This window comes from Pipra filicauda, unplaced genomic scaffold, assembly GCF_003945595.2.
Source record: "Pipra filicauda isolate LSUMZ 115617 unplaced genomic scaffold, ASM394559v2 scaffold1066_size80637_pilon, whole genome shotgun sequence".
In the NCBI taxonomy this organism is placed as follows: Eukaryota; Metazoa; Chordata; class Aves; order Passeriformes; family Pipridae; genus Pipra; species Pipra filicauda.
In genome coordinates, this window is record NW_024103503.1 from 16640 (window position 1) to 21113 (window position 4474).

Sequence of the window (4474 nt, forward strand, 5' to 3'; positions counted from 1 at the left end):
TGGCGGGGGGGCGGCGAGAGCGGGGTCTGGGGATCCCCTCGGGGGCTGCGGGGAGCGCGGCTGTGGGTGGAAAGGCTGGAGGGCTCGGGAGGGTTTAGCGGGGGGGTTCGGGGATCCCCGGGGTCGTTGTGAGGGGTCCCTGAGGGGGTTTGCTGTCCTGAGGGGACTCAGGGGGGAGGTTGGAGGTCCCTGAAAGGGTTTGGGTGTCTCTAAAGAAGTTTTAGTTTATGAGAAGATTTGAGGTGTCCCAGGTGGACTTTGAGGGTCTGTGAGGAGGTTTGGGAGTCCTGGGGGGCTTTGCGGGGACCTTTTAGGCAGTTTTGGGATCTCTAGGGGGTTTAGTGGGTCTCAGACAGTTTCGAAGGTCCCCGAGGGCATTGGGAGGTCCCTGAATGAGCTTGGGGGTACCAGGTGGGTTTTGAGGGTCACTGAGAGGGTTTGGGGGGTGCTGGGGAGGGATGAGGTCTCTGAGGGGATTTGAGGGGACCTGGAGAAGGTTTTGATGGGTCAAGGGAGGAATTTCAGGGGTTTTGAGGGGATTTTAGGGTGTCCCCTAAAGCCCAGCAGTGGGGCTCAGGGGATCGACCAACCAGTGTGTCCCAGTGACCTCCCACTGCCCCCCAGTATGGTCCAGTGATCCTGCAGTGAGCACCCAGTAACCCCCGGTATGGCGTGAGATAGAAGGTTGGGGACATCAGGGATGGGGTTTGGGGACAGTGGGGTGGGGTATGGAGACAGTGGAATTAGGAGGAATTATGGCCATGGAGATGCCCTGGGGACATTGGAGACACCAGGGGGGTCTCAGGGTTTTAAGGGGGGAATTAGGGACACCAGAAGGTCTTCGGAAACCCAGGGGGGTCTCAGGACTCACCTGCTCCTGGTGCTGCCCCTCCTCTTTCCCGCTAGACATCATTAACCACCTCAAATCTCTCCCAACCTCCATTTTCCTTTTAATCCCCTCCCCCTACAGATCCCTTTGACCTCCCAAGACGCCTTTTAACTTCCCTAAATGCACCCAAAGCACCCCAAAACCCCCAAAATTTTTATCCAACCACCCCCCCAAATCTCCCCCAGCCCCGCCTCAAATCCCTTCCAGCCCCTCCCAAAGAGGGATCACCCAGCACCCTGGGACAGGAACACAGTGGGCTGTACTGGGAGGGCACTGGGCTGTACTGGGAGGGCACTGGGGGGGCTCAGGTGTCCCAGGACAATGTGGCCCAGCTCCGGGAGAGATCTGGGGAGCAGTGAAGAGGTACTGGTCTGTCCTGGTCTGTCCTGGTCTGTCTTGGTTTATACCCCCAATCCCCAAAGCTCCTCCCCAGCTCCCCCAGGACCCTCCTGGACCCCAGAGCCCCCCAGGCCCCTTCAGGCCTCTGACTTGGTCCTGCTTCCCCTTGAGCATCTGCAGCTGCTGCAGAACCAGGCATTTCATCAGCAAATGTGCAGGTGACCCCAAGCTGGGGGTGTGTTGATGTGCTGGAAGGCAGGAGGGCTCTGCAGAGGGACCTGGCCCAGCTGGATCCATGGGCTGATTCCAAGGGGATGAGGTTCCAGCAGGCCAAGGGCCGGGTCCTGCCCTTTGGGCACAAGAAGCCCCGTCAGCCCCCCGGGCTGGGGCCAGAGTGTCTGGAGAGCAGGCAGGCAGAAAGGGAGCTGGGAGTGGGGATGGACAGGAAGCTGAAGAGGAGGCAGAGTGTGGCCAGGTGGCCAAGAGGGCCAATGGCTGGTGTCCGGTGTGAGGAAGAGTGTGTCAGCAGGAGCAGGGAAGTGATTGTTGGGCTGGAGTGAGCGCTGGTGAGGCCACCCCTGGAGTGCTGTGTCCAGCTCTGGGCCCCTGAGTTGAGGGAGGCCCTGGAGGGGCTGGAGCAGGTGCAGAGAAGAGCAGCGAGGCTGGGGAAGGGAGTGGAGCACAAGTGGTGTGAGGAGAGGCTGAGGGAGCTGGGGGTGTTGAGGCTGGAGAAGAGGAGGCTCAGGGGAGACCTGTGTCCATCCCCTGTGTGCCAGGTGAGCTGGGGCTTTGCTGCAGAGCTGCGGGCGCTGATTTGAGCGTCTCCAAGTGCTGAGATGGTGGGCACCCAGGAACACAAACTGTGCCTGGCCACGGAGCCTGCAAGGAGGAGCAGAGACAGCCCTGGCAGTGTGGGGGTCCAGGTTGTCCCTGTGCCTTCCCCTGCAGGCCCTGTCTGTCCCTGCTGGGCCCCTGTCCATCCCCATCAGGTCCCGGCCCGTCCCCCCGGGCTGAGCTCCCCCCAGGAAGTGCCGTGGAGCTGAAGCTGCTGCCATCCCCCCCTGCAGCCGCTGCCCCAGCCAAGGGAGCAGCAAAGGCAGGGCCAGGAGCAGAGGCAGCAGCAGGGGAGCCCTGGGGGGCCGGGAAGGTCTTGTGTGGGTCAGGAAAGAGGCGCTGGGCACGAGGCCGGGGCTGTGCTGAGCAGGCCCAGCCCTCACATCCCCCCAGCCAACGCCGGCTGCCCGGGGGGCTTGGGAGGGACCCCCATCCCGTGTGCCCCACACTGAGCTGGCAGAGAGAGAGCCAAGGGACAGGGCCACGGGCAGGGCCCCGGGTGAGGGACAGGCAGGGCCATTGCAGGGCCATGGTGAGGGCACAGCCTGTGGCAGCAGAGCTGCCCAGGGCCGGGGGCAGCCGGGGGTGTTGGGACCAGGCAGTGCTGGGGCCGAGCAGAGCACGAGGCCTCTTGCAGACCCCTGGAGCAGCCTCCCACTTGCCAGCCCTGCCCTGGTGGGGTGACACTGTCCCCTCCCTACAGGACACTCTTCCTAAAATCTTCGGGGGGTCCTTTTGTGTCTTTTCCTGGTTGCTGATCCATCCTGGGGACCTGAGGGACCCTCTGCAATCCCATGCATGGGGCACAATCTCCTCTGCAGAGCTTGACTAAATTCAGACTTTGCAGGGAAATCTGTGCTGGCAGCCCGAGTATGTCTCGACCCCCAGCACTCCCCCCAGGATATTTGGGACAAGTTCCCCCTTCCCGGGCACCCGTTGGATGGGGGGGCGATTGTTCTCCTGCTGTTGCTGTGGCTGCTCCGCCCCTGTCCCTGCCCTTCCTGCCGCTGTCGGGTGAGCGGAGCGGCCACGATGGGAAAGGGGCGAGAGAAGCAAAAAGAGCGGGTGGGACCCCCAAAGGGAGCGTGAGGGGCGGTGGGTCACCCCCAAAGGGAGCTGGGGTTTGTGGGCCAATGGAAACAGGGTGGGGGAGGGGTAAGGGGAGGGAGGAGAGCAGGAACGGCGTTGCTGTGCGGGTGCCTTGGTGTCCCCATGCCTTGATCCTTGGAGAATGGGGGAGGCTGGAGAGAGGGGGGAGCTGTGAGAGCCCCGAGAGCCTGGAGAGGGGGGAGCTCGGGCCCCCTGTGCTGAGCCAGCGGTCGAGGCCGTGCTGTTGGTGCCACATTGCCCCTGGTCAGGCTGAACCCAGAGCCCGCCCACATGTCAGGGGGCCCGATCCGCTCCCTGCTGTCATTGCCCTGGGGCAGCCTCTGGTGTCCCCCCACCTGTGGGGCTGTTTGGTTGCCTTGGGCACAGCCGTCCCTCACTATTTCTGAGAGGGTTTTTTGCCTGAATCTCGGTGGTTTGGGTTATTCTGGGCTGAATCTTGGTGTTTTGGAGGTTTATATGGTCACAGGATGCCCGGTGAGTTCTAGAGATGGACTTGGGCAGGAGGAACCCCCAAGCCAACGCGCTCAGCCCTTGTTTTCCCCCCCAGGATGCCCGGTGAGTTCTAGAGATGGACTTGGGCAGGAGGAACCCCCAAGCCAACGCGCTCAGCCCTTGTTTTCCCCCCCAGATGGATTTCTCCTTCCCAAAGCTGGGTGGATGGAGGAGGAGGCTGCGAGGAAGAGGAAGATGCCTTGTTCCCCCCAGGCAGGTGAGGAGGAAGTCAGTGTCCCTTTGGGCGGGTGTTGTGCTGGCTCTGTCAGCCGAGCATGGCCCCGGCTGCAGGACAACCCCGCTGGCGCCGCCGTCCTGCCGGGGCCGGAGTTGGGGGGATGTCCTTGGCCTTCCTGTGGGCCGGAGGCAAATCCCCTGCCTGTCCTTCTTGCTTCCTGCCCCAGGCCCCGAGCTGAGGACGGAGAGCCCGGAGGACAAATCCCCCCGTGAGAGCCTGGTGGGAGAGGCCGTTTTGAAGGGCTCCCCGGCGCAGGAAGGCAGCGGGGAGGAAAAGGGCCGGAGATCCCCCCGCAGGAGGGGCTCCAAAGCCAGCCCAGGGTGCTCTGAGGAGGAAAGAGCCAGCCTGTGCCGGGAAGGCGGCTGGAGCTTGAGGGGGAACTCTGAGCTGGTGGTCCCTGATCAGCCTCCCAGCAGGGAGAAGCCCTTCAGGTGCTTGGAATGTGGGAAGAGCTTCAGCCGGAGCTCCCACCTGCTCCGACACCAGCACATCCACACCGGGGAGTGGCCCTACCCATGTGGGGAATGTGGGAAGAGCTTCAGGAGCAACTCCAACCTGATCCGACACCAGCA